General features: G+C 36.0%; 1 protein-coding gene across 10 annotated transcripts in view; it reads right to left on the bottom strand.

The window, feature by feature from the left end:
• The window catches only part of VPS13B (vacuolar protein sorting 13 homolog B), a 769,746-nt gene that overhangs the window by 418,347 nt on the left and 336,502 nt on the right, over positions 1 to 14,897 (bottom strand). The gene's annotated exons all lie outside the window — the stretch shown is intronic.

The raw sequence follows: 14,897 nt of genomic DNA, 5'->3' as shown, positions 1-14,897 counted from the left end.
TGCCTACTTGTGATCTCTGTCTGCCAAATAAATAAATAAAATCTTTAAAAAAAAAAAAAAAAACACTCCTCTGTGGTGAAATTTCAGACGCTAAGGGGATAAACATATTTATGTAAAGCTTCCTCAAAGTATAAACTAGCAACCAGGAAATCTAGGTACCACTTTTTCTACCAATTTAAGATATGCGATCCTAGAATCACTTCAGCTATTTAACTTTCAGGTTTCTCATGCATCACTCTCAAGAGAGAAGCACTGAAGGCTGCCTTCATCCCAGAGGAAAACCATGGTGTGGAGCAGGCATTGTGCTACCTGTAAAGAAAGAAGAAAGGAGGGGCGCCTGGGAGGCTCAGTGGGTTAAGGCCTCTGCCTTTGGCTCAGGTCATGATCCCAGAGTCCTGGGATTGAGCCCCGCAGGGGGTTCTCTGCTCAGCAGGGAGTCTGCTTCCTCCTCTCTCTCTCTCTGCTTCCCTCTCTGCCTGCGTGTGATCTCTGTCAAATAGATGGATAAAATCTTTAAAAAAAAAAAAAAAAAAGAAGAAGAAGAAAGGAGAAATAAAGTAAATGGAAGGAAATAAAGGGGAAAGAGAAAAGGAAGAGAAGAGACAAAAAGAGAAAAGGAACTACTTAGTAACACCAACATGTCACAAGTGTTAAGCAAGATATGAATGGCTCTAGAATCCGCCCTTCAACTTACAGACAGCTTGTCACCCTGATCCACCGGACTACTAATGTTCTTTCGCCCTGGCCTTAATTCCAAAATAAAACAAATTAACAACAACAAGTTTGCACTTCCATGACTTATAACATGCAGGCACCCAAAACACGGCCAATGCTATCACCACCAGAAGTACAAGGCCACAGCAGAAAATGAGCAAATGAAGCATTTGCGGTTAACATTATGAGATCTTAGAGGATCATCAAGAATTTTTAAGTTGGAAGAGGCAGTCTCTTGCTTATAGTTACAACTTTTGACAAGGCTAGTATTGTTTTTCATGTATCTTACACTCAGAACTAACTTTGGACAAAGATTAAATTATTCAAAGTGCAACCTTAAACTAATGAAGACGGTTTCTGTCGTTCTGTAAACTGGTGTTTTACTTAGTGCTTGTCCATCATAAATACCTCACACTCCTTCTCCTTCTGACATGAAGTCTTAACCTGAACTTGGATCTTTACAGTTTTAAGAGCTCAGAGAGAAACTTAACATAAACTAACCAGGGGGTTACAGAAAAGTTAAGTGAGAAAACTTGGCTTAATCAGATCACTACTAGACCTTGAATGTTCACATTTATGTTTTGGAAAGCAAAAGGAGCAAAGGGGAAAGAAAGGAGGGGAAGGAAGGCAGATAGGAATCTCACTCATCATAAACTCAAAAATTCTATTCAATGTCCATTTACTATATACCAGGATCCTGCAGTAACAGCTGCAAAATATGGCACAATCCTCATCCTCTAAGAGCTTACAATCTAGAGAGGAGATAGAAATCAAATTAAGTACAACTGTCAAAGAGCCTGATGAATGCTATGCTATGAAATATTCTGCAAATTACAGAGACTGGCTAATTCAATAAAGCACGGCAAAGTCTTCACAGGGGAGGTAACATAGATTTGGGTTCAGAAGGAATTCTTTAATTCAAGAAAGGAGTTGCGGGTAGAGAGAATCATGAAGAGAGATGCAGAGGCACAAAGCACGCAGTGAGGAGATCAGTGTGAAGCCCACTGCTGGGCAAATGAAACTGATATACTGGAGATCAGACTGGAAAGGTAAGGGTAAGGGTAAGGTCTAGTTGCGAAGGGCCTGAAATACCATACCGAGAACCGTAATGTTTATCCTGAGGATACTAAGAAGATGGCAAAAATTTCTAAGCAAGGAGATGTAATAAAATCTGGGTTTTAAAAGTGCAAATTCTGAGGTAGCCTGGGTGGTACGGTCAGTTTAGCGTCTGACTTGGTTTCGGCTCAGGTCATGGTCTCAGGGTCCTGGGATTGACCCCACATCAGGCTCCTCTACTCAGCGGGCAGCCTGCTTCCCCCTCTCTCTCTGCCTGCCTCTCTACCTACTTGAGATCTCTCTCTGTCAAATAAATAAATAAAATCTTAAAAAAAAAAAAGAACAAAAGTGCAAATTCTGATATAAACACAGGACATATAGTAGACTACATACATGTCATTGGGAGAGAGAATGAAAATAGAAGACCAATTAGGAGCTGTTTTGCTTAACCTCAATACTGCTCATTTTATTTGATTGCTGATATAGAAGTTATGAATTGATCTATTATCACCCCAGAACACTGTCTAGATATTAACTTAAATCAATTCACAAAATGTGTTTATTTGATCTGCAAATGATCCTTTTGCTTTTAAGTGGATAGGAGGAAAAATAAGTTCTGATTTCTAATTTGAGGTCTTAAACTCCAAAGGAGAATTCCAGGCCTACAAATTTCATTATTCTTTTGGCCACTGATTTAAATTGGCATATATAATTGTAATCATTTTAAGTATCCACTAAGTATATAGTTTAAAGTATTTGCTGAAAGTATCATTTAAGTTTCATTTTTTAAACTTTGTTTTAAATATTCAAAGAGAAAAACAGAAAGAAAGATTGATTAACTGAGGTTCCTACTTCTTAAGATCTCTCCAAGCATTCCACCTTCATTGCCTGAGAGAAAGGCTGATGCCACAGAGAACCCAGACAATGAGAGTCAAATTCTTTCCTCAGTATGATCCCCATAAAACTCTGACACAACTCTGGGTAGCCCTGGATTGATTTTGGATTACTTACTTCTTAGCCCAGTATATCTGAGGATCACGGGTAAGTTCTTTATCTCTGCGCACTTGATTACAGAACAGAGAATTGTGCTTGATACATACACATGTATTACATAATTGGGATAACCAATAACCAACCAACCCGAGAGATCCTGAAAAGACCACATCCCCCCAGTCCCTAAAACTTGCCAACTAACTCCACCTTATAAACCCAGGATTAATTCTTTCATGCCCTTTATCTCCATTTACATCAGCCAACAGGAGAAGCCCCAAACTCTAAGAACATCCCTTATGACCCAGCCCCTCATGACCAAAGACCTCTGTGTAATCCCACCTGATGTTATTTCTCACTCTACCCCACTAAAGTCTCTTGTATTCTGCCCTCTAGAACTCATAATACATCATTAGCAAAATCTCCCAGATCTTCCTAAAACTTTCTCTGAACTTACTTCTATCTTCTTTCCACACAAATCTGAGAACAATGCTTTCTATGAAGTACTCCTAGCTAGCTTTCTCCACTATACCTTGCAGAGAACTGGGCCTGGAAGTGGGTTCGATGGATTTCCCTGATCTTCACGGCCACTTCCAGTCTATTTCTGTACCTCCTCCAAAGCCTCGCTTTGGATTTCATGTCATCACTATACACCCATCACTCCTAACGGCGATAATCTATATGATCCTGAGGTCAGCACCCTCGTCCCTTTGTTCTTTGAAGATTTTAGCTCCAGATTCACTGACACTCCTTAAGCCAGAGACAAGAATCCCCATTAAAAAGTCTACCTTTTCCCCTATTATTACTAGGGGAAAATGGCAAGCCAATGTTAATGATTCTGACCAATAATGTATGACCTAAAGTTAAGTGGTTTTTTTTTTTTTGGCCATTTCCATGGCTACCAACCTGCTGAAAATCTTCATCTCTGTAAAGAAGGGTACTTCACATTTCTAGAAAGGGTCTTCCTCCTTCCATTCCATCCTAGACTACTCTCAACCACAGGATACTATTCAAGAATAAATAGCATCTTATATGGAAAATTCAATTTCTGCATCTGGTTTTCAAAGTCTCTCTGAATCTGTTCAACTTTAATTTCCACTACTTCTGCTGAAAAAAACTACTCCACTTGATGTCTTCCCCTTGTTCTTCCCATCCAAGTGAACTGTCTCTTCCTAATTATCACAAACCCTATCTATTTAAGACCTACCTCAAGTTGTACCCCTCTAATGAAAACTTTTCCAATTCCTAAAGTCTGTAATAATGGCTCCTTTTCCTAATTTTTCCTCAGTTTTGTAAAATCTACCATATTGCACTCGACTTTTTTCTTTCCTGTTAGAACCTAAAGTTCATGAGACTAAGAGCCACATCATCTACTACTTTCAACTTCCCAAAGTACTTAACACACAATTAAGAACTCTGTAGGAACTCAAAATTATATTTACCAATTACCTGACTCAAGATAAAATCTAACGTCAATATCCTGGGTTATACATGCACTACTCCTGTCAGTACTTAACTTTTATTAAAAAAAAAAAAGATTTTATTTATTTATTTGACAGAGGAGAGAGATCACAAGTAGGCAGAAAGGCAGGCAGGGGGTGGGGGAAGCCGACTCCCTGCTCAGCAGAGAGCCTGATGCGGGGCTTGATCCGAGGACCCTGAGATCATGACCTGAGCTGAAGGAAGAGGCTTATTAACCCACTGAGTCACCCAGGTGTCCCAGTATTTAACATTTTAAAACATATCCAAATTTGTGATACAGTGGGAATATTCTGCAAGATTATATGCACCAACTTAAAATGTACTACATACTACTATTTTTCCTAACTAATTGATAAATATTCCTGGGAAATCTGGAGAGAGGCATGAAAAGTTACAGTAAATCAAAGAACTGGGGGCAAAAAAGTTTAAGGAATGTGATATTTAAGTCCCTTCAATGAAGATTGTTGGGAAAACTGGACAGCCATATGCAAAAGATTGAAACTGGACCCTGCCTTGCACCATACATAAAAACTAACTCAAATGGATTAAAGACTTAAAACTAAGACTTGAGCCATAAAACATAGGCAGCAAGCTCTGGGATCAGTATCAGTATCTTGGCAATGATTTTTTTGAAGCTGACACCAAAAACAAAGGAAAGAGAAGCAAAAATAAACTACTGGGACTACATCAAATTAAAATGCTTCTGCACAGCAAAGGAAACCAAGAATAAGATGAAAAGGCAAATTACTGAATATGAAAATATATTTGCATATCATATACCTGATAAGGGCTTGATATCCAAAATATGTAAAGAACTCATAAAACTCAATACCAAAAACCAATCTGATTAAAAAATGGACAGAAGATCTATATAAGACATTTTCCAAAGAAGACATACAGATGGCCCACAGGTACATGAAAGATTTTCAAAATCATTAATCATTAGGAAAATGCAAATCAAAACCAAAATAACATACAACCTTACACCTGTGAGAATGGCTGTTATCAAAGAGACAAGAGATAATAACAAGTGCTGGTAAGGATGTGGAGAAAATGAACCCCTGTGTGTTGCTGCTGGGAATGTAAATTGGTGCAGCCATTATGAAAAATAGTGTATAGACGCTTCATTAAAAATAAAAAGCAGAACTACCATATGATCTATAAATTCCACTTTGTGGTATTTATCTAAAGAAAATGAAAATACTAACTGGAAAATACATATGCACCTCTGTGTTCACTGCAGTACTATTAATACTAGCCAAGATATGCAAACAACCTATGTGTCTGCTTTTGGATGAATGAAAAAAGAAATACACACACACACACACTCTGATATGTATGCATATGCAAGTGTGTATACATATGTATATGATCTATACACATACATATATATGATACATGCATACATATAATGGAATATTATTCGGCCATAAAAAAGAAGAAAATCTTGCCATTTGTAATAACAGGGATGGACCTCGAGGGCAGTATGCTAAGTGAAATAAGTCAGACAGAGAAAGACAACTGCTATATGATCTAACCTCTATATGGAATCTAAAAACTAAACAAAACAAAACAAAAATGAAGCTCATAGATACATAGAACAGGCCAGTAGTTGCCAGAGGGAAGGGTTGCGTGAAATGGGTGAAGGGGGTGTAAAGGTACAAACTTCCAATATAAAATATGTAAGTCCTGGGGGTGTGATGCACAGCGTATTGTTATAGTTAACAATCTCATGTTGCATATTTGTTAGTCTCTCAGAAAGTAAATCAGGAAAATTCTCATCACAAGAAAAAGAGTTTTTGGTAACTATGTATAGCAATGGATATTAACAAGCCCAGTTGTGATCATTCCCCAAGGTACAGGTATATTGAATTATTATGTTGTATACCTTGAAATTAATATAACATATATCAATTACACCTAAATTTAAAAAAAAAGTAAGCAAGTCAGCTATGGTCCTTGATGTACATTCTAGACAACGGGAAAGAAAAGAAAAGAATGAAAACCTTTAATGGGTGTTACAAGGACAGAAAATAGGTGCTAAGGTAGGAAATCTTAGGGGAATGTCACAGACCTATTTGAGAAAGACTAAACAGGGAAGCTTTCTTTACTAAAAGGATAACATTTAATCTAAGACTTGGAGCATGAAAAGTATATAGCTATGAGAAGAGCAATAACCTTTTGCCTCAGTGCATCTAAGAGAGCAAGGTGGGTGGGTCTGCAGCAGCTCTACTGGGGCCACGCGAAGAACTGTGGCCAGGGTTCTCATTCTTGCTGCGTCTGCTCAAACCAGCATGGTCTGATGTGGAAACACGGCTCCACACATGCTGCCAGTGTTTCCATCAGTTTGTGACTGATAGAGACTTCAGTAAGTTCGATTAAGTGAACTTCCTCAAATGGGTCATCCAAGAAACGGAGCTTAACTGCAGATATCCAAGATACTGACCTTAATGCTAAATTCACTGTACATAAAATATATCAATTATGAGTGTTTTAATGTGAAAAAAATGGAAACAGTATATGCAAAAGATGTCAGGCAAGAAAAAGCATGGAGTGTTTGAGAAATGGAAAGGATCAATGTAAGGAAAAATGACAAACAATGAATGGAAGAACCCAGCAGAAGCTAAATCAGGTCAAACTTTGTAGGCCATGGGAACAAGTTTGGATTTTACCTTAAATGCAGTAAGAAATTACTGAAGCATTTTAAGCAGGGAATTAAATGATCTAATTTAGATTTTTTTTTAATTTTTTTATTTTTTATAAACACATATTTTTATCCCCAGGGGCCAATTTAGATTTTTAATGAGATGATTCTTGCTGTCATCTAAACAATGGGCTAGAGTAACTGAGAAAAGATGACGAGATAATTGACACGAGTGGGACTACTTAGCAGATCTTTATTCTGTAGAAGAAATTATCTGACTCTGATTGGGGATGCAGCATATAAATAGAATGGACAGGAAAAAAGCCACTATGAATCCAAGGTTTCATCCTTGAGTAACATGGTCAGTGGGGGGGGTAGGGGGGAGGTACATAGTTGTTAAAGATTTGATAGTAGGCTTGAGTGGCCTTTAAGATACCTAAATCTAGGGGCGCCTGGGTGGCTCCGTAGGTTAAGGCCTCTGCCTTCAGCTCAGGTCATGATCCCAGGGTCCTGGCATTGGGCTCTCTGCTCAGCGGGGAGCTTGCTTCCCCCTCTCTCTCTGCCTGCCTCTCTGCCTACTTGTGATCTCTCTCTGTCAAATAAATAAATAAAATCTTTAAAAAAAAAATGCCTAAATCTATTTCTTTAAAGATTTATTTATTTATTTATTTGAGAGGGAGAGAGAGAAAGACAGAGAACAGGGGGAGGGGAGAGGGATAGGGAGAGAAAGAATTTCAAGCAGACTCCACACTGAATGCAGAGCCCAACACAGGGCTCCATTCCAGGACCCTTAGATCATGACCTGAGTTGGAACCGAGAGTTGGAGTGTTAACCAACTGAGCAACCCAGGTACCCCTTGAGTGGCCTTTGAGATACTTAAATGGAGATGTAGACAACTGGTTATGAAACATCTTAAAAGAGAGAGAGAGAGAGAGAGAGAGAAAGAAAGAAAGAAAGAAAGAGGAAGGAAGGAAGGAAAAAAAAACTGATTTAACAAAGCAACTCATTTAAGTCAAACGTAAAATAAATCATCAGTGTGAAGTAAGCATGAATGGAAATACTGCATTTTAAGGCAAATGTAAGAAGCTTAAAATCAAACAGAGAAAAGAAACACTAAAATCACACTGCAACATCAGCAGCTAATAGATAAAATAAGCTTCACCTTACTTAGAGCATATACCTTTCCTATTAAAATGCAAAAATAAAGAATATGTTATTTACTTTCTATCTGAATGTGTTTTACCATTTTATAGAACTTTCACATATCTTACTCTAAGTCTTAAAACAATACTTAAATCTGTGAGCTCTTGTTGGTATACTTATTACCATACTATAAATGAAGAAAATGCAGGTGTATGAGGTTAGCTTGACATGGGAGTGGGGATAGGATCAAAAACTAGATTTTTTGGTCCCTAGTCGACTGGTTTTTCCACCGTACCTTCCTAACTTAATGTGTATCTTACACTGATCATTATTTTTGGCAACTTATTTTGGCAACATAAATTTAAGTAACTTGAAGAAAAAGTGACTTTTATATAGTAACACTATTTTTAAATTTCTAGAGTTTAGATAGTACATAAAGCTTTAAGCAACTTGCCATAGAAACTACACTAATGCCTGAGACTTTTCATCAAATACAAACTACATTCGATACTATCACTCTTGAAAGCCCCTTGGGAAATAATGGCTTTTTGGATACTGCAAGTCAGCGTGACATGGCATGCAAAATTGCATCTCATGCTGAGCCAACCAGGAAAATATATGTCATCACTATGTGACATTCAGAATTTCATCTGGAAACTATAATCTTGTTCTGACTGCTAAAAAAGGCGGGGGGAGGAAGACTGCATACAAAACAATTTGGTTGAATTTTTGCTGAATTCTTGCCAGTTCATGTAAAAACTAAAATAACTTACTTACTTCCAAAGAAGAACTTTATATTCAAAAACTTTTCAATACTTTCTCAAAGAACTTTAAAATTAACTGAAATCTTGTAATTAAAATTAATGAATCACTAGAAAAAATTCTTTATAATAAAACAAATTTTCAAAATTACTAAACTGTGCAAAGCAGAATGATGAAAACACTTCCTAATTCCTTTCTTCCAAATGAATAAGCTCTAGATTAAGAAACACACAAAAACCCACTATAGGCCACAATCTGTTTTATGCATCCCATATCTTTCTAGTCTAGATTCTTTTCCTCCTGGGCTCCTAATTCTTGTATGTGTGATATATTCATAAAACATCTACCTTATTCCTATTCAGAAACCTGTGAATGTGATTTAGTGTTATATAATCAACATTTTGTGTTTTAAATCTGTTGTGACTAATTGTAAAGTGAAAAATTAGTAGACATAAACTGGAATGGCTGACTCACAAATTACTCCCAGGAGCCATGTTTCTGCTCGCCCTCTATTTTTTGGTGTCACATCTCATGCCCCTAACTTCAGAAAGGGCTGCCACTGGGCCAATCATAGTACCTAACTGCACTGGTCATAGTGATTGTCTAAGATGTATGCACATGACCTAAGGGAGGCCAAACAAAATCCTTCTTCGGTATGTTTTCAACAGATACTAGAACAGATCTTTCTCTTTGATCACAGAGAATTAAGTATGTGAGTCCAGAGAAATCACAGCTGAGTACACTGCTAAGTCAAGAAGCCTATTTCATAAAATTAAGTTAAGCCAACGGGAAAAGAAAAAAAGTCCTAATGGTATGGAGTCTCTGTTTCTACATCATTCCAAGGAAAAGATCTATCTTTGCTTTTCTTACCATTTTGCTTATGCAAATCAGGAAACTATCCCTGTCTTTTCAAATTTAAGATAATTTTAAAAATATTGTCTTTTACAATGAGAGTCCTCCGTAATTTAGAAATGTGTCAAAAAATAATTTAGAAATGTGTCTTCCCTAGTAAAGGAGTCACTTATAGAAGGAAAACAGCAAATTTTAAAATTTTTTTTATTTTTTACTTAAATTCAATTTAGTTAACACACAGTGTATTATGAGTTTCAGGGGTAGAGCTCAGTGCATAAAACACCCAAAGCTCATTACATCAAGTGCCTCTTTAATGCCCATCATCGAATTACCCCTTCCAGCAACCCTCAGTTTGTTCCCTAGAGTTAAAAGAATCTCTGATGGTTTGCCTCCCTCTTTGTTTTTATTTTTCCTTCCCTTCCCCATAGGTGTACCTGCCCAGCCCTTGCAGTATCATAACACAGCCTGCATAAACTCCAAAATGCTCAAGCACACCATGGGGTTTACTTCCCCATTTCCCAGGCTTACTTCCTCAAGAACTATTCAAACTCTTCCTCCCTTGGCTCTCAGTCCTTCCATTATCATATTCGCTGGCCATTGTACTTAAGACACTCTGCCTGAACTTGTGTATTTAGAGATGCTATTTTTACTCCTCTAATCTTTTCTCCACCTCCAAAAGATTTCTTTAACTACATTTGCCAATACTTTTCTCAGTTTAACTCTTGGCACTCTCCCATCTGTGTCTTATAAAAGGGGCTTCCTACAGACAACCCTAAATTTCCATATAGTAACACCCTAAGACAACAGTGAACTCCAATAATGTAGGGTACAAAACTATAAGAACAGCCATCGAGATTCTGGGGACAAATACGAGAATATCTATTCATATTTACTTTTATCTAAAAATGAGAAAGACACAGTTTGTAAATATTTAGTAAAGTAGAATTACACTGAGGTCCTTCTCCATGTCATAAGGCTACAGAAAACACAACGCTAAGTATACTGAAGGAAGAGTAGACATTTTTTTTTTAAGATTTTATTTATTTATTTGTCAGAGACAGAGGGAGAGAGAGAGAGCGAGCACAGGCAGAGAGGCAGGCAGAGGCAGAGGGAGAAGTAGGTTCCCTGCCGAGCAAGAAGCCCGATGTGGGACTCGATCCCAGGACCCTGGGATCATGACCTGAACCAAAGGCAGCTGCTTAACCAACTGAGCCACCCAGGCGTCCCAAGAGTAGACATTTAATAACAAGAACAAAATGGCAGGGTTTCACTCTTTCATTTGTTTTCAATTAATTGTCGCATATTATAATTTATATGCATACAGTTAACTAGATTTACAAATTTTATTCTCTACCTTTAACTAAATTAATCTTCATAATTTGGATATACATTTTTTTAAAGATTCCATGTAAAACACATGTATCCAAACATATGGAATAAAGATATCACTAATTTATTTAAAAGGAAAAGGAAAAGGCAACACTTTCCATTAATTTAGAAGAATATCTTATTGATATATGGAAGATGGAAACTTACTCGCCTGATGTCAACAAAGACCCTGATAAAATGAATAGGACTAAAAAACAAGTGTCTTCAGTGCATCAATGATGCCCATTTCCCTCTTAGATAAAATGTACCTCAGTGAGGTGACTTTTCAATGTCAGCTACTAAAATCAACTATTAAAATAAAGTGAATTAAGAACTAAACCTTGGGGTGCCTGGGTGGCTCATTCAATTAAGTGTCTGCCTTGGGCTCAGGTCATGATCGTTCCTGCTCAGGGGGGAGCCGATTTCTCCCTTTTCCTCTGCAGCTCCCCCTGCTGGTGCTCTCTCTCTCATGTTCTCCCTCTCTCCAAAAAATAAATTAAATCTTTAAAAAAAAAAAAAAAAATTTAAAACACATTAAAAAAGAACCAAACCTTTAAGTTTCTATAACACAGTATTAAAAGTTTTTTAAATGAAGCATATTAGTCTCACTTAAATATGATTATATATTAAAACTCTATCTGAATAAAAACATTTAAATGTTAATAAAAGTAAAATTATCTTGCATGCTTTATAGTATATTACTATAGTGATACAGACACTTAATGCATAAATCAATAAATTGTGTACTACAGATGCTTGCTCAAGGTTTTTTACTGAAAGGAATACACTAAGAAAAAAGGTAGAAGGCTACCAAAGACTAACTATTTTTAAATAGTCTGTTCTCTGTACTTGTTTTAATTCTTCTCTTACAATTTAGTAATGCTTTTAACAAAATATGAGCCTGCCTCAGATGTGTTCAAGGAATCCAAAAACAGTGGTTTTGTAGGTTTTTTTCCCCTTTGTTTTCATCTAGGCTTGGATTAGGACATTTAAAAGAGGAAGGAGTGAGGCAGTCGGGAGTCGTCAAAAGAAAAATAATCCCAACAGAATGTAGAATTTAAAACTTAACTTCTCAGCATTAAATTTTTACCTTCTAAAGCCATCTCCACTGACAAAATTCGTAAAGTCTATAGTCTACTTTCAAAATAAAAACCAGAGTAAAACTTGAACATATTAAAAGAAACCATACCTAAATATATCTTCTGCTTTACAGTCCTAGAGAAATAACAAATGAGCCAAAGAAATAGGAAAACAAAAAATCTTTTCCACTTAAATATGAAATAATTACTAGTCTAATTTTCAAGAATCAAAGTTCCAAGAAGAAAAGACATTATGTGCATGCTATACAAATTGTAGTATATTTAAAAATAAAAATCAATAAGCCTAGTTTGCTTAACAAACTCTACATGAATTAAAAGACATTCTGCCAGACACACTAGGAGACACACTAAAGAAGATAAATTACATTTCTTTATAAACTGATCAATTACTTGAGGAGTCCTCATATGAACACTAGCAATGCAAGAAATCCAGGTATGTAGTAGTGCTGAGTAGTGTAATTACCAGGTCTGTCTATAAAAGAATATCATTAAATGATGAATGGACAGTTTATGAAACATTAAAAAATCAAAATGTTAAAAACACTCTATAGCTACAACCATATAGACTACTATGGCTGATGCTATAAATCATCATAGGGCACCTGTTGAAAGTCTTAGAAAGATAAGCTTAGAAATTAACTTAGACATAATTTGAATTATAAAAATTATGTTAAGTTCTGCTTAACATATTAACTGTTAATATTTTTCCTCATAAATTCTAGGTTTAGAAATAAAAATAATTGTTCTTACAAAGTACTAATGGAAGAAGCAATTTAGTAACTGTATATTTTCCTTTAAGTTCTCTGATTACTTTCTGGATGGTATTTCCAAGTTTCTTTAATTTTTTATGTACTTCATTAGATATACTTCATTTTATTTTAAACCCTTTTCTATTCCAAAAAGGGGAAAATATAGTTTAAACCACATTTTATCCCTGAGAGAATAAAATCAATTGCATATTATGCAATATTTTCCAATGCTTTAACATTTGCCAAAGAAACTGGATATCTAATTAATCACAAAGGAATGAAATTTTATGCTAAACTACATGATTAAAGTAAGCAACTTCTAATATACATGTCCAAAAAATATTTACTTCTTGTACATTAATACTAATTCCACCCTATAACTAGGAACATACCCGCTCAACATTCTAGTTTAACCAAATTAGGGATGATTTAAACATTTTTAGATGAATAACTACATTGGTGTGAACCATTTTACTCATAATGCACAATTCTTAAAACTACTCCAAAATACATCAGTGCCTTCAGAAGCAACTACTACCAGCAATAATTGGAAATCTTGCAACGTCAAACCATCCTACAAGTTATACTGCTGTGGATAAAATGATTTTTTCTAAAGCCTTGACAGAATGTCAAACTTGGAGTACCATAGTAAATGTATACAAAACAAAATAAAACAACAAAAAAAAAGAAGGTAAAAAGTGTAAGGTCTTGTTTTCTTAGAAGGAACACATTCCTTGTATATGCAAAACAGGGTCTTACGCTGAAAACTTACACATTTCTTCATTTCTTACATTCTCAAACAGGGCAAAGAAAATAATACTTATCCTACATAACTCTTGTAGGAAAGAAAATTAACTAATTGATGTATAGTCTTCTTACCTCTGTCTCAAAGGAAGAGGCAATTCTCCTATCAAGTCCTACATCTACTAATAAGATCTTATATTTTGCTTCATTTGTGATGTCACTGTATCAATTATACCCAATGTTCCTTTATCTCCAATTCTTCCTTCTCTCTTTACCTCTCATTAGACATACCCAAGTGTCTGTACAGTGAAATTTCTGAAAAGAGAGGTGTACATAGTGACTGTTTGAATTACCATTCATTTCCTAACAACTAAAGCTTCTCTGGCCAATTTCTGCCTCATTGCTCTGAATGAATCTACAGCATCCTAGGCAGTTACCCATCCTCATCTTGATGTGTATACATTGGTATACATGTGTATATTATTTATATATATATATACACACACACATTATGCCATATATATATATAATATACACATGTATACATTCATATGTATACACTTACATTGCCTAATTCTCAGAAGGATGCTTCTCAGTCTTTTCATTGGCTCATTCTACTTACTCTTTAAAGAATTTAATTTTGGGCTTTCTTCTCATTTTGCTTCTCATATAGTTTCCCTGGGAGATCACACACTTTGTAAAGGCTTTGACTGTGTAAGATCCCAAAGGCAATGAATCTAGCACTCACTGTGAAAAACCTAAGCAACATCTCTGACATGACAACACTTTTACCAGCTTTGTCTTCTGATATTCTCACTTAAAGCACAGTATTTTCTACCTTTCTCACCAAACTCCAGCTTACAACATTCCATTTTAAGTTACTAAGAGTGAATAACCTGTACTAAGTAACCTGTAATGAGCTAAATTAACCTGTACTATCTACTCTTCTCTTTTTTTTAGTTAGAACCCAAACTTTTTGGTCACACAAACCCAGGCTTTAAAAAATACAGACTACATTCCTGAGATCCTATACAGCTCTGGATACGATCACATATGATCAAATAAATATGACTAGTTTTTCCAGCCAAGAATATACAAGCAGAAGTGAACAGTACAACTTCTGTATAGTTTTCAAAGAGGTAAGGTGTTCTCTTCTTCTTCTTTCTGTTGTTGTTGTTTTTGTTGTTGTTGTTGTTGTTGTTGTTACTGATTTCTGCTCACTGAAATGCAGACATGATAAGCAGTTGAAGCACCCATTGTGGACCATTCATCAAGCCTGGAACAGGAGCCACT

This window comes from Mustela erminea, chromosome 16 (assembly GCF_009829155.1).
Source record: "Mustela erminea isolate mMusErm1 chromosome 16, mMusErm1.Pri, whole genome shotgun sequence".
NCBI classification, from domain to species: domain Eukaryota; kingdom Metazoa; phylum Chordata; class Mammalia; order Carnivora; family Mustelidae; genus Mustela; species Mustela erminea.
Note: the sequence above shows the minus strand (reverse complement) of the source record. Positions and strands in the feature narration are given on the sequence as shown.